Raw genomic sequence first — 22,738 nt, 5'->3', positions numbered from 1 at the left:
CTGTGGTTGAGTTCTACCACACTTACAAAGAGCAGAGATGGGCACCTTTAACGAACACTACAAGAGCAGGCAAAGCACCACCGTACCACTGTACCAAGAGTACTGAGCTGTGAAAAACCCCCAAGAAAGACATTTGCATGCTCCCAAATATCATTTTTCTGTGCAAAGGGACTGCAGAGCCTGACAGGTTAGAAGAAAGAGCTCTTTGAACCGTCTGAACTTGAGCAATACTAGGCAGCTTGTGCATTTTTCATTATTTTATAGCTGCTTACAGTTCCAATTTTTTCTTTAATATTCTTTATTTTGGCACAGGACTGATTACATGCCTAATACCCGAAGAAAAGTGGGAATACTGAAGGATTAAGAATACCTAAATTTATGGCAGGATTAGCTGGAGTTTCATTTCTGCTTGACACAGAGAACTAACATGCACAATCAAGGGCATTCCAGCCCCATTATGTCCTAGTCCTGCTGTAAAGAATGAAGAAACAAAGGACTGAGCTAAAAAAACAGGCATTTAAGAAATTCATTTGAGATATCCCAGTCTGTTACCAAAAATCAGCATGTTTGCTCAACAATTCCACAATAATTAAAAAAACATATAAAATAAAAAATCTATAGCCTAATTATTCCTTTGCTTACATCAGTTTTTGATAAAACAATATTAACGAAAAGGGAACCCAACCCAAAGCAAACATTTCGTTAAAACTCATTCTACCGCCAATGGAATTTACCTCTGAGCTGAATGGAGTAGAACAAACACCAGAGACACCTAGCCGTGTCATTCCAGGCTCTATTCAGATGTTGGCTGATGAAATTAGAATTCTTGTGACCGGAATGAAGAATTCAGGTGCTAATCTAGTGCACATTTCTGTGGGCGATCTTGCCGTGTTTCCATTCCCTTTCCCTGAGGCAGGAATACAGCCCCAACACCTGGGATGGCTCTTGGGAAGACAGTCACCAGTTTGCCACAGACACAGGCTGAGTTAATGACGAATCCAGACAAGAACAATGGGCAGATCCTGCAGAAGGAGAGATAAAACATGGAAGCATGATTTTCATACGGTAACTGTAGGTTGTCAGGAAGGCAGCCAGCCACACATACACACTCTCTCTCTATGTAAGGGTTTTCGTAGAGACTAAGGTTTTTTGAGTTGTTACCCCAACACTTTGACATTAGGAAGAAATTCACAAACAGAGGTTAGAGGCTTCAATTGCTGAACCGCAGCAAGGCAACTTTCTCCTCTACCAGTGTGAAGCAACAGTTTGCCCCACAAGTCATCTGTTTGTGGACTTCTTGTAGCAAGGGGTACCCTGTACAAGGACAGGCTGAGAGAGTTGGAGTTGTTCAGCCTGGAGAAGAGAAAGCTCCAGGGAGACCTTATAGCGACCTTCTGGTACCTGAAGGGGCTACAAGAAAGCTGGAGAGGGACTGTTCACAAAGGTCTGTAGTGATAGGACAAGGGGCAATGGGTATAAACTGGAGAGGGGCAGATTTAGACTGGACATAAGGAAGAATTTCTTCACCATGAGAGTGGTGAGACACTGGAGCAGGCTGCCCAGGGAAGTTGTTGCTGCCCCATCCCTGGAAGTGTTCAAGGCCAGGTTGGATGGGGCTTGGAGCCCCTGATCCAGTGGGAGGTGTCCCTGCCCATGGCAGGGGGGTTGGAACTGGATGATCTTTAAGGTCTCTTCCAACACAGAGTTCCCATTTGTACCCAGGGATTCCATAACAAGAGCAGGGAATGTACCGAGCACTGGAGAGTTGTACCTGTGGGATGGCCATGCAGAACGTGCACAGCCACTTGCGCTTCCTCTGCCACTGAACAGAAGAGCTTTTAGCCGAGTCCCATACAGGTTCAGTTTTGCAGTGCTACGAGCAATACGCAGGCCAAGTCACTGGAGTAAGAAAGAAATATTCGAGCCATGCATTTGGCTCCTGGAATGCACTTTGGGTTCCCTGGGGCATGAGGATAAGAGCAAAGCATTTTGGTATTTTTTAGTAACAGCAGCAAAACTGAACTGATGTATCTGGAGCAAAACTTCTCCAAAGGGTACCTAAGACCGATCGAGGCAGAGAATGCAAATAACTTTATATGGAAATACAGTTAGGGAGCTGGGACTTCCCCAATGGCTGCATTTTCCTCCCTCCCCTCCTTCTTTTTAACAAGGCAGTATAGTCCCTCTTTCATGATAACACACAATTGTAGAAGGCACTAAGGAAAGTTCATCCCCTCCCTGATATTTAAGGAGATAAGGGTGATGTGTTGGTATCTTTTCACTGTTATTATTCCTCCAAAACTGTTTAAGATGTTTAACAATCTAGCTTTGAAATGGTAAGGAAGAGGACAGGTTTTGTACTAAGTCTTGATAATGGCTGAAGAATTGCAGGTGTCTCAATGGAATTGTGTCTGCTTCGATAGGTTAAATTTAAAGTGACAATTACTCTGTACTTCCAATACTGAAAATTGAGCTGGTACATGCAGAAAGAATCAGAGCTACTACATATGTATCAGGCTCTTACATATTTGAATCCTGTAGAAAAAGGTTTACTACGAGATAATAATATTCTGCACCGTGAAACATTTATGTTTATCTTACCTTACCTTTTCAAACCTCCAGGCCCTTTGGTAGAGGCTGTTTTCACCAAATTCATCCCTGGACATAAACAACCCAATTTGTCCTCAGTCAAACACTGGTGAAGAGAATTGACTTATGTTTGAGGCGCATTTGTCATGAAATCTCTTGCCACCAGCACCTGAGCTGAGCAATTATGCTGCTAATAACAACTTAGACATAATAGCTCAATACGCAGAATTGAGCATTGATATTTTTAAATCCCAACCTGCAAATTACTGTATTATGCCTCCTTCATGGTGGTTTTGTAGTTTAGAATCAAAACTTTTCCTTTCTTCACTGCATGGTGGCTCTGCTGCTCCCAATACAGACAGGGATTCACGAGGTACACCTGTGATGCTTCAGTTTTTGAACGTGCCATTAATAAAAACATTTTTGATTACCTATTAACAGAAACCCTCTGCTGCCTCCCTTTCACATGCTGGCTACTGCTGGTAATAGCATGACAACACTCAACTTGGTGATTACTTGGAAATTACAGGTTTGGATGATAACTCCATTTCACTCAGGGGTGTTACACACCATAATGATCTCAAGAGAGTTGACTTTTGTGAGTGGATCAGCTCTCTTAATTTTCCTACTTGCTTTGCATCTACTGCTTTAAAAAACTGGGGTTTACAGGGTAGATGATGTGCACATATGTGACAGCATCCTCTGACCAACACCAAGGGTTCAGCCTGGGGAAAACAGCTGCGTTAGAACCATGAGCTTCTGTAGATTTAATGAAAAAGGATTTACTGAAGCTGCGAAACACAGAGCAGTACCTGATGGGATAGACGGGACGCTGGAGAGTAGAGAGCTCGCATCAGGGTTGCATGCAGCCCACTGGTGACAGGAATAACTTTCCTTCATCGTTGTGACACAGGGTGTAAAAGAAATTAGGGGGTCACAGTCCTCTTTGCTTCCCTGCTAAATCTGCCCATAAATGCATGAAGGTCTATGGAGCTTATTCCATTACCTTCATATTATACAATCTATTTTTACCTTTTATTTGTCACCTTAGTCCAGTAGATTTTAGTTTGAGGGTTTTTTTTAATGACACAGCAGTCTGTAAGGCCTGATGGAAGTGGAAATAATACAATAGTTTCTAAGACATAATTTAGCAAGTAATAAAGTTGGGCAACCAGTGCCTTAAGAGCAGATGCGTAAGCCCCAGTGACTTCAGGAGAGCCCATTTACCTGTGTTTTAACGGCAGGCTTCTTCTCCCTCCATCATTAGACAAAACTGAAACAAAGATAAGAGGCACTGGGTTATTGCATATTTTCATAGCTGCAGTGGCACAAGCTGTGGAATTTAGTCATTTATTAGATGCATATTAAATATGCATGACAGTAAAAAGAAAACATTGAACATGAATATAGATCTCTCTTGTACACCACAGTCTTGTAGCTAAAGAACAAGTACTGAGACCAGTGTTCATGGGCTCAATTGCTGACTGTCATTGCCGAGTCACCTTAATACTGGTGCATTTCACTCTTTCCTGTTGGAATGACAAGGAAGATTTACTGGAAGAGCTGAAGGACCTTCATTTCATCCTTCAAACCAAATTTCCACTGCATTCCCACCTTCCTGGCAGCTGGCACGTCCCGAGTGCAAGCTCTGTCCTGTGTCAGACTTGGATCTTGAGGGGCTCCCTATGTCCTGCTTGTGAGGCAGGACAGCTGGGTGCCTGCAGGACCGTGCGTGTCTCCCCAGCTGCAGCTTTGTGCCAACCATCCCACCCCAAGAGTCAGTTTGCAGGAGTAAAAGTGCCCCATTGCAGGGGTAGGGGTGCCCCTGCATTCCCTGACGCTGGCATAGCTGTGCTTGCATTCACATCAGAGCTGTGTCTGTCCCTGTAACATTCAATATGAGAAATCTGGTCAAAGGAGAAACATAAAATGGACAAGTCCAAGGCTATTTCTTCCAGTGCTTTTCCCCTGAAAACTTTGTTAACTCCTTCAATTTTGTATAAACTCGCATTTCCAGTTGATCATTTTGCAATCAACATTACTCAGAACCACCAAGAAGCAAGCCTAGCTTTGCATCACCAACACACTAGGTCATTAACTTTGCTTTTAATTGACGACTGGAGCAGTCCCCTTCACTGTTGCCATTTACATATTCAGGGGATGCAAAAGGATTAATGAATACATGGGATTGCCAGTACATCATATGGCATCTCTTGCCTTTATGCTTTCTTTTATTTCTTAGCACTTTAGATCCACCATCCCCGGTCATTCCAGCCACTCTGTAAAGGACTGCTGATATTTCCTACATTCATTGTCTGGTACTTCGGAGATTTACAGCTGTGGTGGAAAGCAATCTTAAATGGAAACAGACCAAATGGAATGTTTGGGTCTAACTGGAAAAGTGTAAACCTGTATTTAGAAGAGAGAAGGAGGGCTTAAATCCCACCTATCTGTGGAAAGCGAAGACTAAATCAAACAGAGGAGAGGGGAGAGTTCTCTCTCAGAGAAAAACAAAGAAAGAAAGAAAAGGAAAAACCTCAGACACTGACTTAGCCATGAAGTTTGGTCCCATCGGATCAAGCAGAGTTAGGAACACTTGCCTCCCATCCGTGCCAGAAACGCGCTGCACCTTCTGCGTCGCTGTTAGTACTTTTCATTCTAGAAAAATTAACAACACAACCAAAACGCCTTCTTGCTCTCACAGCTCAGCTTCAAGGAATAGGTTCCAAGCAAACTGCTGGAGGGAAGGAAGGCTTTTGGATTCTGCGTTTTATTTTATTAGGTGTAAGTGAGTTGTTTTGATTATGTTGGCAAGAAGTAGGAAAAAAAAGGCCTTATGGCAGCAGCTCTGTCTCCTCTCTACTTCTCCATGCACGTGTGCGCTCCCGGCACCCACTGCCACATGGTTTGGCCAGCAAAGGCTCGCAGAGGGAAGCCTGCCCTGGTGCCTCTGCATTTTGCAATGTTTGACTGCTTAGACAGGAGACAGAAAAGTCTTTTAATGGAAGTATGAAGGTAGGGAAAGGAAGGGGAGGAGCAACAAAACACGCAAATCCCTCAAGCTTTTTTCTCCCCAGCTTTGGACATTGCTCTCAGGGGGTTTCCTACAAATGAATGGAATTCTTTTCAAGCTGCCTTGGAGCTCCGTGTGTGTGGTGACAATGTGGCTACACTGTGCTGTAGCAAAAATGATAGGCAGCATCCGCCAGCCGCAGGGCCCCAGGGAAATCAGTGCTCCTTCCTGACATCTCGTACCTGCCACTGGGCAGGCAGCAGGGAGCTGGGAATCCTGGGGTTTATTCTTCCAGCTGTCACTAAATTTTTGTGTGAACCTTGAGTTATTTAACTTCTCTGCTCATCACTTTCCTGATGGTGCTTCACCTACCAGAGGAAACAGGGAAATCTGAGACCTGCCATCCGTACAGTGCCAGGACGGACCCAATGTATGCAAGAGAGATCAATGATTCTTGCAAAGATCTCAGAGATCAGCCTCATTGCCTGCAAGGAAGGGTGATCTCGTCTGTGAATTATCGTGTGCATGCATATATTCATATCAAAGGATAATTGGAATGAGAAGTTATTCAAATGAATGTAAAAGCCATGATCAGAGGCAGATATCTGCCTGTGGATCCCTCCTTGCCAAGCTGAGTGCCAAAACCACTAAACAAAGAAGGTTGAAAGTGCCCAGTCCAAAGCCCCCAGTCCAAAGGGCTTTCAGGGAAGATGGGAGCTGTGGTGCTGCTGCTCAGGTGAGTTTTATTTTTAGCTTCAAGTTCCTGTGTTATTTTTCAATGTCGTTTTAGAAGCATTTACCCCTTGTATGCTCAAGACAGTCCTTCATTCCCTTCTTCCCTGTGCTTTGTGACTGTGGAATCGCCTGCTATGTAGATCTCACATCTACACCGTCACTCTCCTTTGCCTGATGGCAACTGAGGATGATAACAAAACTGTATTTCTCCATAGTGAAGCCAATACAAATACAATTTCAGGTAGGAATTTATCAGCATCTGCCTTCCTTCTTGGCACCGCAAAGGCAACTTAGATGGCTTTGATACCTTGTAGAGAGCCAGAAACACTGTGTGCCACCACTTTCCCTCCCTGACAGAGATCCCATCCTCGATACAAACCTCAGGAGAAGACCACAAAACTTGAGCCTAGAATGGGTACAGAAAAAAACACAGCTTGGAGAATAGAATTCTTCTCACAGAGACCTCCATAGGCACCCAGGCTCACACAAACCAAAAATCTATCCTTGCTGCTATTGGAATTAATAGCAGAACCTTGCTAAAGGCAATCTAGTATTGACGAGAGACTTGGATCTCCCTGTAGAGCAATGGCAAGGAAGGTCAAGCTTCTTCCTTGGCCACCTTCAGGGAGGTTGAGGAGGGAGAACAGGGCATATATGAATAACTTGGATTCTGGCTGTGGGATCTGTGCTTTCCCTGTGGAACAAAACCAGAGATCCAATAGAATATGCAGCTCAAGACTGGGGCAAGGCTGACACCAAAGGAAGACACAGAGATTAGTGCAGGAACCTCTGCATGGGCGTACGGAGATTGTCACATGAAATGCCAACTTCTAAGTGTGACTGAGCCTCCATCTTCTCCTGGGATGAGACAGCAGAACAATACTAAACTGTTGTTGTTTTCCTGTCCCCTGTGAAGTCTTCTTACAGGGAAGGCAGAGGGAGTAAGGAGGTGAACTGCTGAAACGAGGCAGTTTCCCAGGCATGGCTCTATGGCTTGACCCTTATATTCAGTGTAACTCCTGTGCTTCAGGCACCACCGGGGGCTGTGGGGGGGAAGGAGGGAATAAGAGAATTCTGAAAACCAGGGGGGAAATATTCTGGTGAAAGAGAACCCTCCCACAATGGAAGAAGTGGAAAGCAATAAGGGCAAAGCGCTGCCTTCCTGAGACGCAGGTTCTGAGTGTGAGGCATGAATGTGAAATATGGCCTGGCAACAGCTGTTTAGCACATTAGCCTGCTGGTGTGCAGGCTCCCATCCAAGGGCTTTCCAACAGAATCCCAGTCCAGCAAGAGCCACAAGGCATGAAGCAGGATGGGAATCAGCTCTTGCGAGTTGTAAATTGATGCAGAGATGCTGCTTTCTTTGCTTGGGGACAGCCTAGATGCAGTTGTGATGGGGAAAGGAAAGGGAGCAGGTTCTCAGCTCCCCTTGCTGGATGCTAGAAAGGGCTGCAAGAGGAAGAATAGCAATAGCTGGAATACCTTAGGCTTCATCCAAGCCTGCCTGCCCACAAAAGGAGGGTTTATGCATTCAGATATTTGTGGCAGGTGGTCAGACAGTACTTTTATTTCTTATCAGGCTTATTTATTTCTTATCATTAGGTTTAATGTTGTCGAGGTTTCCAAGGATGGGAAACGATGATGCAGAGAGCACCTGCACTGACTGGCTCAGATATAACAACAGAGGCGTCCATAACAGAGCAGGTGGAGAGCATCAGTTTCCATGAAAAAAACCAACCTTTCCAACCCATTCCCACAATGTAAATACTCAGTCTGCAAGCCTGCATGCTCTTGTGTGTGCACTGCAGGAGCAGCCAGCTAGCAAAACTATTCCTTGCTATTCCTTCATTTTCAGTCCATTTACAGAACAAGATTTTCTGCTTTCATATCTGAGATCAGGTCAAATTTGATGCAAATAACTAAAACTTTCCCTACAGTCCCTTTAGTCCCTGGCAAAAGGAGGTCTGTAATCCAGGAAACACCCTGCCTCCAAAGCGTGAAGCTCAGACCTCAACGCTGGCAGCAGAACTGCCTCAAACTGATCTCATCTGTCAGGACAAGGATCAAAGTGCTCACTTGCTCCATGACCTATGGGGTTAAGGCACTTGACCTTCAGACACAAGTCAGCCAACTGAGCTTGAAAAGCAGTTGGAAAAAGCCTGGCCTCACCAAGCCATTTGGAAAACCAGATGTTGAGCAGAATTTTCCATGGGACAGAAAATACCAGCAATGGTCGGATGCAGTTCCCTTCCTGAAGAGCACAAGAATGACTTCAGCTCTCTGCAGGCCTACTTGTCCCTAACCCCATTCCACACTGGAAAAATACCTTTTTCCTGGCGAGTTCAGTGAGAGTTCAGCCATATATGGTTTAAACCACATTCAGCAGCCATACAGTCGGGTCAAAACTAGCACTGAGCAAACACAAAACAGTACCGAACATCATGCTCTTGCCTGCTGCCAGTGATAGGTGATTTCTCTGTTGCAGATCAGAGTTTTCTTTTCTTGAGGCTTCTCTATATTATGGAAACTAGCTACCTACTCAGGAGGTATTTTACTGGAACCACATTAACCACCAGCTGTTTCTGTTCAAGAGCAAGTGTTTCTGCGAATGAGGCATAGGAGATGACCAAAGGCTGCCTGCCCAGCAAGCCTGTGCATAGCAAGGGGGGCACCCTTTGAGTACGCTTTGTCTTTCAGATCCTCCTCAGGGCACATTGTATGTCAGAAAGCAGACTCAGCTGAGGAGAGGGCGTTTGAAAGGGCAAGGGAGGAGGCAGGAATGCGAAGGCTTTTCTCACCACTGTGGCAGGAAATGGAAGTAACGCATTTCTGGCAGGAAGAGTGAGAGCGCTGGAGCTCCTGGCTGCACCCACTCTGTGGCAGCAGCGTCAAATGTGAAAAATCTCACACTACCTCCTTGCAAGTACTGTGTTGCTACAGCAAGGACTGTTTATCTGGCTCTGACATTTGGCCTGTCTGTAAAGGAGTCCACGAATTCTCTTAATCATAGAATAGTTTGGGTTGGAAGGGACCTTAAAGATCATCCAGTTCCATCCCCCCTGCCATGGGCAGGGACACCTCCCACTGGATCAGGCTGCCCAAGCCCCATCCAACCTGGCCTGGAACACTTCCAGGGATGGGGCAGCCATAACTTCCCTGGGCAACCTGGGCCAGAGCCTCACCACTCTCATGGTGAAGAAATTCTTCCTTATGTCCAGTCTAAATCTGCCCCTCTCCAGTTTATACCCATTGCCCCTCATCCTATCCCCACAAGCCTTTGTGAACAGTCCCTCTCCAGCTTTCTTGCAGCCCCTTTAGGTACTGGAAGGTCGCTATAAGGTCTCCTCAGAGCCTTCTCTTATTCAGGCTGAACAACCCCACCTCTCTCAGCCTGTCCTCGGATGGGAGAAGCTCCAGCCCTCTGATGCTGGTACTAATTATACATCTTGCTGCTTGTCGTACCAGCTTTTGAGCAGCACAAGAGCAAAACAGGGCCTTTGCAGTTTTACTGAAGTCCTGCCTGACCCATTGATGAATGCCGTCTTCAGGCACTGAGTGAAGCCTGTATTCCCACTGATATCACCAGCGTTCAGAAAGCTGGAACATGACCATACACCCAAAGGATTGTACGCATGTTTGTTTGGGGTTTTATGTCTATACTCTCATCTCATTTCTCACAGCCACGCTTGGGTACATTTTAATTAGCTTATTATTTTTTATTGCAAAAGACATGACTGAAAGAATAAAAACATCTCAGAACATATACTAGCTTTTCAAAATCTCCAATGATTAAGCTCCATGCTGCTCCAGCATAAGTAATTTTATCATGGTTCTATTTCCTTTAGATTTGTAGTTGCTTACTGATCTGATTAATTCTCCTTTTTTTCCTGAATATTCAGTGAATTGTTGCATGTCCAAGTGCTTTGGATTCTTCCAGACACATACCGATTTGTTTTGATCTCTGCTATTTTTCACTTCAGAAAGTAAAAAGCTAAGACAAGTCAGAGGGCTGGTCATCTGTCTGTATTGCACCCCTTTTGAACTTAGGACTAGAAAGGGGGAAAAAATCAAGTAAAGAAAAATGAAAACTGGGAAAAGGTACAAAATGAATGAAACAATTTATTAATGTCAAACTAATTCATTCTGAAACACCAGTACCAGGAGCTTCTCAATACCTGTTCCTCTGCTGTGCGTTTTGAGTATGTTCACATACTCCTATGAAACTCCTCAAAGCAAGCACAGCAGCTGGACTTTCATTTTGTAGCTCTTTATGACGTTCTCCCAAGCAGCCACAACTTGTAACTGTCTGGGATGGATGGATGCATGGATGGATGGATGGAAGGAAGTTTATTTACTTCCCTGCACAGGTACCACAGAGGACACACATTGGACCTCACACACATACTTTTCTCCTGGACCTGGATGAAACCCGATTCACGATGTACCATGAGGAAGAGTAGCACAGAATGTCAGCAGGCAAATTACTGCTTTCTAATCAATTTGAGCCTGCACGACAGTTTAGCCCAAAAGGCCATTCCGTGCCAAAGCATTTCCCATGGAGGAGTTTGCCGGATGCCATCGAGTTGAGGCAGATTGGTCCAGCAGGCTTGGGATGCTCCAGCTCAGGAAGCTTCCACACCCATCTGCCCTTCCTTCTTCACTTTGTTTGAAGGACCAACAGCTGAAGTATGATGTCTGATGAACCAACAGGGCTTGAAATAGGATCAGTGTTCCTCTGGGATGCTGGAAAACCCACCACTACAGTGGAGAACGGTCACTGCTTCCAGCTCAGCAGTTCATGAAATACGTGGCCTAGAAAATACAATGTTGAGACTTCTGCTCATCCTCTGCACTCGGAGCCTGAGAGGACAGCCTGACTTGTGGAACAGGCAGTCTAGCCTTCACTTTACCAAAAGAGAAGGCTCAGCAAGGGCTAAAACCTACAGACTTACTCATAGGATGGCATCATTACAGCAAGAGACCTCATGCTGAGGACACAGCAGAGATGGAGCAGTGGCTGTGCCGAAAGAGCAAGGCAGGTGCTGGAAAACCATAAACACAGAGGCTGTGGTGCCGACAGAAGGGAGAGAGGAGCCTGGAGAGACTGCTTGCTCAGGTACAGCATGCAGAGCAGGGTAGGAGGCAACGATGTGAACACTGTCTCTGTACAAGTCAGACGTTGAACTGCGATCAGTGGGGCTTGGTTGGGTCCCACAGTACCTATTACTCAATTCTTCCACTGAAACTCTGATGAGTGGTAATGCTGGAGGGAGGGGAAAGAACGTAGGAGGGAGGAGAGGGAGGGGTAGAGATACACAGAGATATACCTAGAAAATACCCTTCCAGATGTGATCTCAAAACAGGATCTCCCTAGCCTTTAGCAAAACCATCCAAGTAAGACTGATTGTTTTTCCATCAGTTTTTCTTCAGGCCCCCAAGAAAGCCTAAAGACAGAAAACAAACCACACAAAAACAAAATAAAAAGAAACAAAACAAGAAAGGCATCAGCAATTACAAAAAAAAAAAAAAAAAGAAAAAAAGAAAAAAAAAGAAAAGAAAAGGAGGGTGGAGGAGTCTGCTCAGCGTTGACAGCAGATATTCAGTGCTGTTTGAACTTCATTGGTGGTATGGTCTCACATTTCTAAGGCGCTTGACATAGGCATTGGCTCCAGGGGTGAGACCATCTGCATCGTTGTTTTGCTGGGATTGCTTCCATGCAGAGGGCCAGGAAAGGGAGATGGATTTCATCAGAACTGCCTTCTAAAGTTCCCATCCTCTCTCCTGCCCCACCCCTTGCCAAGAGGGAGGGATGGGAGAGCTAATGTGATTTCTAATTCTGGCCTCATTTCGGTGCATTCTAGTACCAGCCAGCAGATGTATCCCAGCAGCATTCAGACATAAACACCCTGCTCACAGAGCGAGATGCAGCACTTCATTTGGCAGCCAACTCTCACCCTACCTTTCAGGAACAGTACAAAGGTGGGGAAATTTAGGATGAGGAACATGTAACATGGATATCGAGAAACACCTCCGAATGATACCAAACACTCAAAGGAAAATCCAACCTATTCGTCAAAGACATGAAACATGTCTTCGAGCAACGAAGCTGGTGAAGGGGCTGGAGAACAAGTCGTATGAGGAGCGGCTGAGAGAGCTGGGGTTGTTTAGCCTGGAGAAGAGGAGGCTGAGGGGAGAACCTTATTACTCTCTACAACTACCTGAAAGGAGGTTGTGGAGAGGAGGGAGTTGGCCTCTTCTCCCAAGTGACTGAGGACAGGACAAGAGGGAAATGGCCTGAAGCTCCGTCAGGGGAGGGTCAGGCTGGATATCAGAAAACAATTCTTAACAGTAAGAGTCATTGGGTACTGGAACAGCTGCCCAGGGAGGTGGTCGAGTCGCCTTCCCTGGAGGTGTTTAAGGAACAGGTGGATGAAGTGCTGAGGGACATGGTTTAGGGAGTGTTAGGAATGGTTGGACTCTATGATCCAATGGGTCCTTTCCAACCTTGTGATTCTGTGATTCTGTGAAACAGGTCACTGAGGTAATGACCACGGAACAAGTTGTAGTGAACACCACATCATGTCAATGCTTTTAGTTAATATTGGCCAGCAATTAGCCTAAGCCACATAGTCTGGATTTGATGAATAGCCCTTAAGGATATGAATTTCTTAGGGATTTGAGGCTTGGGGCCGCATTCTTCCTCAGTATCAACTCTGCAAGTGGTTCATAGTGACTGGCCCCATTTCAGAGATTAAGCAACACACGCAGAGTTGAGAAGCAAGAGAAAATGTTTGCAACAGAAATGGGGTCCGGAGTCCTAGCAAATTATGGCATTCATTTCATAGCAATTGCCACAGCAAGGCAGGTTCTTGTCTGTAAGAGCAACACCTGCAGAGATCAGGAGCCCATTGCATTATGTGTTGCACTATAATCCTAAGGCAAGCAGTGCACTGCTCTGCTTGGTGTGGAAGAGCAGTTGTCCAGACAAACAAACCCATTAAATCCATTAGTTGTGTCCATCACAGGAGAACTGCCTGCTTGTAACACTCAAATAATGTAGTCAGTTGTGCAGCAGCACTTTGCCACCACCGAAGCTGGCTGCTCACCGTTGCTGTGGGAAGCTCAGGTTTGGGCTCTGTTACCATTTCCCCTCATGAACCTGTCTCATTTCTGGTTTTCCGTGTTTCAGTTTCTCTGGAAGACTTAATTTCCCACACCTTTGAGGACTTAATTCAAAGGGCTCCTTCTAGACCCCAGTCTTTACCCTGAAGGACAAAATATTATATGCCATGTATCTCTCTCACTGTCTTGGCAAAGACGAATTCTACTCCTGTTCTGCTTCCACAGATGGGCTCCTGAAATCCTACATCCTTGGCAGAACGCTTGCCACAGCCCATAACCTTATTCAGAGCCAGAACACAGGACTATCTCCATTACCAGTTGCAGAGTCTCATCTTGGCCCAAGAAGCCTGTGGATCCAACCGGCTCTCCTTGCTCCTGATGAGAGACTATCACATCTCTGTGGACAGTGGAGGGAAAGTAGATATAATGACCCATGTGTTCACGGTTGACTCAATCTTGTCCCCCTTAATATCAATGGAGAGGGAAGAGGATCAAAGCAAAGAGAGAACTCCCTCTGCTCCAGCAAAGCTTCTTTTAGATCATGGTGGTGCTGCTGGTGTTTTATTTCCTCCTGTCCTCTCTCCCTCCAGAGCTCTTGGCTCCCCCCCCAGAAGCTACTCCAGAGTGTGTGACTAGCACACAGCAGCAATAATCAAACCAAAAGGGATGGGAGCTGCCTGTGTATTGCTGGAATGGAAGCTGGAAAGGGAGGCAGAAGCCAGCACAAGGACTTGCTGGGGAAAAAAGATCTGCATTTTGTTTTGTTGAAAAACATTCCTACGTGTCCAGAGCCAGAAGCTCTGCTTCACAGTCATGGGAATTATCTGGGAGTCACTGGGGACGGGGGGCTGCTGACGGCTGCCTCTCCTTTAGGGGAACAGACAGCTTTTTGTTTGTGTGGGGTTTTTCCCCTCTACTCTTCCCTTGTCATTCTGACTGGTGAAGATCTGCCCAAACCTCCCTCTTGCCAGAAGAGCTGCAGCAGCCCTTTCCTGAAACAGTCCGTGGGTGGAAAATGCATAACTTCACTCTGCCCAACGGGCAAACACCCCACACTCACAACACGAAATATGGAGCCACATCAGTCATGCTTGACAGGACAGCACTCCGGGCTCTCTGTGTTGCTAATGCACTGCACAAGCCAAATGCTCCAGGCCCTGTCCCATCCAAACCCTGCACACGCACCCTTTCCCTCTCCCATCCTTAATCCTCTCTTATTGCATGTGCTCACTTCACCCCCATCTTCATCCTCAAGTTTGTGACTCCATCTCTTTCCATTCACTCCTATTTCTTGCTCCTAGCAGATCCCACTCTGCAGCCTCACCACCACATCTCTCCTTTCTCCATCTTGTATTTCTACAGACTACACGCCATAAACCTCCTCTTTACACCTTTTTTTATACTGTCACACTATGCTTTTCACTCCAGACACCATTGTCCTCTTCAGGTTCCCATCAATCAACCCTGCCATACCTTATTTACAAGCCTTCCTGCCTGTGTTCACTCAGTTGTCCTAATTATCTACTCTCACACATTATTCTCTATTTTTATTACAATATTTTTATTATCTCTCAGGACAGGAAGGAGATGGAGCTGTTGGAACAGGTCCAGAGGAGGCCACAAAAATTATCGGAGGGCTGAAGCACCTCTCCTAGGAGGACAGGCTAAACAGGGCTTGTTTAGCCTGGAGAAGAAAAAGCTCTGGGGAGACCTTACAGCAGCTTCCAGTACTGAAAGGAGCCACAGGAAGGATGGGAGCAGATTTTTTCAGTAAGGCCTGTTGTGACAGGACAAAGAGTAATGCTTTTAAACTAAGGGAGAGGAGAGCTAGACTAGGTATAAGGAAGAATTTTTTACACTAAGGGTAGTGAGGCACTGCCCCAGGTTGCCCAGGGAGGCAGTGGAAGCCCCATTCCTGGAAACATTCAAGGTCAGGTTGGACAGGGCTCTGAGCAACATGATCTTGTTGAAGACATCCCTCTTCCAGCAGGAGGAATGGACTGGATGACGTGTAGAGGTCCCTTCCAACCCAATGCATCTATGATTCTATGTCTTTTTCCCTCCCTGGCTGATAAGTACGTTCACCTCACACAATCCCATTCATCTTCTTGTGCCTGTGGCTCAGACTTACAGCACCCAACTGCCACTGTCCCAAGTGATTTAAACAGTTGGGCTCTGCACCAATTGTAGAATCCCTCAGTCCTTCCATTGGCAGCAGTTCACTGCATAGCCTCAGGTAACGCTCTTCACTTCTTTGTGCCCCAGTTTCCCCACCCAAAACGGCACTGATCACTCCTGCCTAAGGCAGGATGAAAGTTAACATTTGAAGAGTGCTCCTAAGACATTGTTCAAAATATTATTGGCAGTATTTTCTCCGAAGCCTTTTGAGAAAACTGTGGCCAAGTGATATAAGGAAAGAGAACATCCTCAAGAAGTTCTAAGGCCTTGCTGCTTGTCCATGTTCTGAAATAATATGAGTATGGAGATGCACACTTGGCTTACATAGGGTCTGCTGACACTTTGACTATGTGTGCATGTGCACATACAAAACATCAGAGCCAAACCAGGTTTCTAAACGTTTGTCCATTCTCCATAGTGTCTTTCCTTCTTATCTTTTTGCTCAGTCCCCTGTGACAAAAAAAAATTACCTGCACCACATTAACAAGGCTGAGCCAATCTGAAGGGATAGGAAGAGAGGACCTTTTATCCATGCATGCCCACAGGCTCCACCCCAGCTGGAGCTGGTTTATGGTAGCACATGGTGGAGTTTCCCCATTCCTTGCTGGCCTGAGCACCAACACTGAAGGAAAAAAAGTCTAATAAGAGCCCTTCTGACTGCCCTGCAAGAGGGGATTTATATTTTACAGAAGCAAAAGCAGTGCCCACTTCACAGCATGAATGCCCTGCTTGTTTCTCTGCCACACACCACTGTACATAACCACCATGGGGGAAAACACTTTTTTTCTCTATGTCACCCAATGCAAAGGAGAGAGAAAAAGAGCTCAGTGCATAGAAATCCAGCTCATCATCTCACATCAAAGACTGAAGACTCATCAAGAGCCAATGTCCATGCCTACCTGTCAGGAGGCCTTGTAGGACGAACGGCCTTTGAATCATTCCAGCAGGATGCTGGCCAAGGTGGGAGCAGCGAAAGAAAGAGCAAGACCTGCATCCAGCAGCCTGGCTCTGCTGAGTCCAGCCAGGCTGGCTCCCCAGCACATCCCCTGGCACAGACTGACGGACAGGCATGGAGAAAGGTGCAGGAAGGAGAGAAGGACCAGAAATGTGTTTCTAGGAACCTCAGAAAAGAGGTGGCAAGTGAGAGCAAAGAGATAGAAGCACCTAACAGAGCCCAGTAGCATGCAGCAGTGAAACAGAAAAAGAAAGGAGCCGAGTGAGGTGTTTCGTGGGCTGCTGACTCTGGGGAGTCCTGCCCTATTTCATGCTCCACCCGCAGCCCCCAGCAAACTCAATTTCAGTCACAGACTTTTCCCCCTTTCCTCCAGGGAGGGCTCTCAGCTGTAGCTGAGGGGCAACCCAAACCGTCCAATAACGGTTGTCTCTTTAGTTTTCCTCTTTGACATTCATATTCTGTTTGGAGAAATCCCCTCTCCCCTCCCACGCTCTCGCCTGCGCCATCTGGTTATGGTTTGCACCGTGACGCGCTTCCTCTGTGGTTTATTTGCTTTTTTTAGCCAAAACCAAGAGAGGGAGAGAAACACCCTGTTTGCTTTGGGGATGAACTACCCACCCCCCACGCACATTTACTTTATTTATTATAGTGCGCTTGTGTGGCAGGTTAGGAGAAGGTTGGTTTTTCGTTTTGCGTTTGGTTTTTCCCTCCATGAAGCCAATAAACGGGCTCCTCACTGCATCTGCTGTCAATTATGAAAAGCTTTATGAGGCTGTTGATTTTGAAAAACATTGTCAGGTGATAAGGCAAAGTGAGTTAGCAGTTTGAGTGGGAGGGAGGCCAGGGAAGGGTGTAATCAGAGCACCTGGTATCCACAGTCTCTCTATGCCTCAGTGTCCCCATCACAGAAACAGGACTAATTCATGTCCCTGAATTGCTCAACAGGCACAGAATATCAAAGGCTGCCACATCCTTGCCTATGCAGGCCTAGAATGCTCATAGATGTTAAGGCTGAGGGCAACCTGATGACTGTCTACTTTCCCAGTCCAATCTAGCATGAGAGGATGAAGCTACGCTGAATCCATCAAGCCTGTCCCAGGCTATTCTAGTGAGCACAGCAGGGAAGAGAATCGTAGAATCTTTTGGTTGGTAAAGACCTTTGAGATCATCAAGTCCAACTGTACCTGTCCACTATTAAGCCATTTCCCTGAGCACCTCATCCACCAGTCTTTCAAACACTTCCAGGGATGGGGACTCCACCACCACCTTGGGCAGCTGTGCCAGTGCTTGAGAAACCTTTTTGTGAAGAACATTTTCCTGACGTCTAATCTAAACCTCCACTGGCGCAACTTGAGCTCATTTCCTCTCATCCTACCACTAGTTACTCTGGAGAAGAGGACCTAAGCGTCCTAGCTCCCAGCCCCATATTCAGTCCTCCAAAGAATACTGTATTTTACACACACAGAGGATCTTTAAGAATTGCTTTGTCCTTGGTTTTGACAGCAGACTTCTGCAATCACTAAATGTTACCACTCAGTCCATACTCAGAGTCTCTGCTCTTACACCATCCACTGTTTCCCCAGAAGCAACACAGATGCTGTTGGTCTTCATCAAACATGTTTAGAGCTTATATAGTCATTTACTAAAAGCCTTCCTCTTCCATGTTTTTCCCCATCTATACAAGGCCCTTATCGTGGCAGAGATACTCCTCCTCTTGGATAAATTCTTAGAGAGTACAGGTGACTCCACAACGAGTCATCTCCAATTTCACTGGGTGGAAGCTGGTCCCACAGTCCCGTGTAATTCTGCAAAGGGATGCAAGAATCTTCCAGCCTTCCTAAGCCTACCTTCACAATTCCCAGAAAGCATTTCAAACTTTGCCTGGGTTGCAGCCACTCTGCCAAAGGTGTGCCTGTGTGCACAGCTCATTAATCCTCTTTGCTCCAGACTTGATTTAATTTAACATTAGGTTTGGGTGAGTAATTTTATTCTGCAACACAATTCAAGGTGATAGATGAGACCACAAGCAGGTGATAGCTCAGGCCTGACTCCCTGCCTTGCTTCCCCCTCCTGAGAAAGCATATCTTAGATTTGTTGCGGATCTTAGTTCCACCTGTACTTAAAATACAGAAAAACAGCCTGTACAACAGAGAACAGACATTTAGAAAGGCACAACTGCTCAGCTTCTGCATGGAAACCCAAAGACCTTGTTGAATGAATGAGTGTAAGTTGCTACTAAACTTCGAGGCTATTGTGGAACTGGTGGAGCACAGAAGAGCACAAGGACAAAACCAGTGCCTCGTTTGACTTTCTGCATTGGCTCTCCAAGCCGTAGAGACAATGCTGGAGTACTTTGGATGCAAGCTAGAAATCACTTAAGTTAAAACCAAATAGGGTCTTTGGAAGAAAAATTGGAACAGAGGAGAAAAATCAAACTGAAAGGGAGCAGCTGAAAGCCTGTGTCATCTTGTGACAAAGCTCTCCTTATCCCTCAGTAGTGTCACCTCCTCTACCTGCAGCATTCATGACTGATCACACAGATGCACCTCTCAGAAGCAAAGTCTGACATTCAGACCTTTGCTTTAAAAAAATGTACGCCCCTGTGCACACACCCAAGCCTGGTCCAGACTGTTTCATCGTCCAGGTCCCACCGGTTACAAGGTTAAATCCCTGTAGATATGTATGTCAGCAGCGCCCACACAACAACCTCCCTTAGCGTTCAGTCTTTAAGACTCTACAGACTTAGCTGTGGTGTCCTCTGAAGCCAGACTTGCTGTGGGACCACTGTTTGTCCCCGTTCCTTACCCTGCAGTGCCCCTTATGGCCGCCTTGGGAAAGAGGAGTCACAAATCTGTTGCACAAATGACAACAGAAACCTTTTTCTAAATAACTGGCTACCGGATTGAATGGCAGATAGAGATCTATAAATTCTGGCCAATTTAATGTCCACTTTGTATCTTTGCCAGAACAGTTGTTTGGGTGTAATATTAGGGGTAAATTAACTGAGGTTGCTCTATGACTTACTGTCCTTTTCTACCTTAGAGGAGTAGCACAAAAAAGAGCTGACATTTGCAAAGCGCTTTGAAGATATAATGAATTATCCCAATGATACAAGGAATTAAAATTTATTTATCATTATGATATAAAGAACTATCCCAAACTTATTGAGAGGCAGAGAAAGCCAAAGATCTGACCAGACCACACAGCACAGCAGGCCGCCACTGCTCCGGAGCAGCCATGGGGAAGAAGGGCTGGTGAGCAGAGGTGAGGCATTAAATCTTGAAACCACAATAAGCAACTTCCCAAGTTTCAGCTCAGCACGCTTGGCAAGAGGCAGGTAGGAAAGATAAAACTCAACTTGTCAAAACACACAGCAAGATCTCTTGGGCTAGCACACGGGGCTGCCAGCGCCTGGCTCCATTCCTACAACCATCTTCCAAGCAGAGTCTTAAGGAGACATAGAAGGAAAGAGGAATATTTTACGTTAGTAAGGGGAGAGGTGGCAAGACCGGGATGTTGTGAGGGAGAAGGGAGACCTACAAAATCGTTAAAATGTGAGAAACATGAAGCAGGGAAGACTACAGGAGAGCCTGGAGAGAGGAGCAGAAAATCCACATATTGGGGATTCCTGTTCAGAGAGGCAGAATGATTCCATGTTGGCTGCAGGGAAGAGCCCTGTGTAGTCTGCAGGATCCACACAGGAGAAGGGGTTAATGAGAAAGGACGAGAGAACAGCACAAATAAAATCATAAATGACATCCTGGCCAACAGAGCATCTCCAGTCTGGGGAAAAACCCAGAGAACTCTTGGTTCTATTTTCTGTCCTGCCTGAGGATGAGCTTGGGGCAGAAACTTCACCTTTAATCTCATTCCTGTGTTTGAATAGAGCTGTGATGCCACAGTGAGGGTTTATCTAAAAGCCTATGAACAAACCCACAGTTCTTGAGAGATAATCATGCTACACACCTCCCAAAAACAACTTGCAGCCTGTCAACCTTGGGATGCAGCTTCCAAGCCCATGCACCTGTCCCCAACTCTCTGAGAGAAATAAGGAACTGCTGTGATTAAATCATGGATAGGAAATGCCAGCTTCAGTTCCCACCTCTCCCAGAGAATTCCTGGGTGACCTTGAGAGAGTCCCTAATTGCTCTGTGCCTCAGTTCTCCACCCATAACAAAGAGATCATTAAATAGCCATGAAATCACAGTGAAAGTTAATTAATTCAGCATTCATGTGGTCCTGATTCATCAAGGGGATGGCAGAGCGCATCTGAATAGAAATATCCCATTTATCACCACATGAGTTGTCCATCCATATCCCACAAAGCACAGGGAAATCAGCTCAGTTCACAAGAGGAGCACAGCCGTGACTGCAGCCACCCACCCAAGTTAATTAAACCTGCTTCTCAGGTAGTTAGGTAATTGTCTTGGGTGGAGCATCTCTCTGACAGGCACTGTCTCTCTTCCAGGTCCAGATTAGCTCACTTAGACGTAAGTAGATCCTTGCCTGGCAAGGCACAGCACAGGACATACCCCAAGCCATTGCAGAATGCATCTAGACCTGGCTCCTGCGAGGTATTTCTGCTGGAGCTGCCATGGGAGTGCTCAGCCACACAGGACCAAGAACATGCTTGGTTGCTCTTCACAGAGAGAAATCTGCAGGTTTTTTTGTTCCTACTCGTTATTATGTTTGGTGCAGGCACTGGAGATTCACTCATCCCAGTTAATATAAATAAAAACTATAGGAGAAAAGACACGGATATTGCAGAACTGTTTAAAATGGAACACCTTAAAGATGCCGTAACCACAGGACTGATTTTCTTATTTTAGGTAATTTTAGATCCTTGGTCAACTACATAAAAGAAAGGGGAATGGAAGAATGGCAAGGGGAATCCAAACCTATCTCATTAATTGGAGAGCCACTTTGGATGCTGCAGCAGGAGCTTCTGTGTGTGTGCTTCAAGGGAGGGAGAATAAAACCAGTACAGTTCAGAGAGAAGGCATATTTTCTCAGCATCTTTGAGAAAGACAATTGCTCCCTTAATATGTCGCCATTTAGAATATAATCTATGTCATAAGAGTTCCAAACAGGAAATTTGAGTAGATAATAATATGAGAATACATCTAATAATAAAGACTCTCTTAAACCAGAAGGATACATAAATAAGAAGCAAGAAGGATGTATGCATGATGATAAGCCCTCAGTCCCTTTAAAAGAAAGTAGTAGGAAAGTTAATTGTGTTTCTTGTCTCTCCCTTTGAGAACAATGGAGAGATTCCTATTCCGAAAGCTCCTTTCATGGGAAATCAGACTATGGCCTTAGCACACAGCAAAATCTCCACAGAGGAAGTTATGAACTGAGCAGAGGAACTCATAGACAGTAAATCACCAGGGCCAGATGGTATTTAAGTGCAAGTTCAGGGGGATTAAAGTCTCCAGTGATGGACTGGCCAATGCAGCTTCACAGTAACTGCTGCCTAAGAGTATAAAGTCAGTAAAATGATGCCGGTCTTTACCCTTGCATGGTCCTCAAATACCGGCCATTAAATCCTCATAACGTTAACTTTGGCCAGCTTACTGCAAGTCTGCTTAAGGGCAAAATAGCACCGTAGTTGGATATTCCAACGCTGCTAATTCAGCAAGCCCTCTTTAAGGTAAACAGTTCACTGTTTAATGAACTATTTAAAATCCAATAGAAACCATACAAGCTCAAGAAATTCACCTCTTGCACTCGTAACCAAAGCAAAAGCGAGGCTGGTAAGGGTTGTTTGCAGTTTGCTTGCTAGCACAGGGGTTACAGGAACTCTGTGAAAACGATGACCAAGAAATCAAACAGGTATTGGAGCAGGGCTGGCAAGAAGCAACCCACAGGTGATGTTAATAGTGGATGCCAGGTACAGGCTGGAGTTAGGATCTATCCTGTGCATCCTTTCTCATTTTCTTTTCAGTAGACAGCCTTGTCCAGATGGAAAGGAGAACCATGGTGTGAATTGCACCTTTCCCAGTAGTACTCCCATAGCCCCAGGGAAAACCCACCTTGGCTACTATCAACAGGTGTGATTTAATCACAAACCGCTTCTTATACCTAGTGTTTTTCACAAAGCCTTCACTCTTGGAGTCAAGTGCTTATGTCCAGACCCAAATCTT

At 45.6% G+C, this 22,738-nt stretch overlaps 1 protein-coding gene across 4 annotated transcripts in view; it reads right to left on the bottom strand.

Moving 5' to 3' along the window:
- Positions 1-22,738, bottom strand: part of SAMD11 (sterile alpha motif domain containing 11) — a 233,663-nt gene that overhangs the window by 177,825 nt on the left and 33,100 nt on the right. For all 4 annotated transcript variants that reach the window (XM_054085465.1, XM_054085468.1, XM_054085467.1 and 1 more), the window contains exons 2-3: positions 3,817-3,862; positions 735-1,022 (exon numbers count right to left, since the gene is read on the bottom strand). The gene's annotated coding sequence lies outside the window, so the exon portion shown is untranslated. The remainder of the gene's footprint in view (positions 1-734; positions 1,023-3,816; positions 3,863-22,738) is intronic.

Source organism: Cuculus canorus, chromosome 21 (assembly GCF_017976375.1).
Source record: "Cuculus canorus isolate bCucCan1 chromosome 21, bCucCan1.pri, whole genome shotgun sequence".
Taxonomy (NCBI): domain Eukaryota; kingdom Metazoa; phylum Chordata; class Aves; order Cuculiformes; family Cuculidae; genus Cuculus; species Cuculus canorus.
Note: the sequence above shows the minus strand (reverse complement) of the source record. Positions and strands in the feature narration are given on the sequence as shown.